The following is a 380-nucleotide window of genomic DNA, read 5'->3' as shown; positions in this document are numbered from 1 at the left end:
ACCCCACCTCTCAAAAAAAAAAAAGAAAAAAAATTATCCGTGTGTGGTGGTGTGTGCCTGTGGTCTTCACTACTCGGGAGTCTGAGGTCAGTAAATCGCTTCAATCCAGGAGCGATGGTGATCGCGTCCCTACACTCCAGTCTGTGGACACTCTAGAACCTTAAGGATAATACGGCCTGATTACAGAAGCTTTACAGCAACTCTTGAAGTCAGGTATTATAAATCTTCCACCTTCATTCTTCATTTGTAAAGGCGTGTTGGCTATTCCAGGTCCTTTGAGTTACTGTAAGAAAGTTACAATTGGCTTGTGAACTCCACATCTATTGGGATCAGAGGAAAGCAGGAACAGGGTGGGTGCCAAGGAGGGGCAAGGGGCTGGG

This window comes from Papio anubis, chromosome 4 (assembly GCF_008728515.1).
Source record: "Papio anubis isolate 15944 chromosome 4, Panubis1.0, whole genome shotgun sequence".
In the NCBI taxonomy this organism is placed as follows: Eukaryota; Metazoa; Chordata; class Mammalia; order Primates; family Cercopithecidae; genus Papio; species Papio anubis.
The sequence above is the reverse complement of the archived record's forward strand: the minus strand, read 5'-3'. Positions refer to the sequence as shown.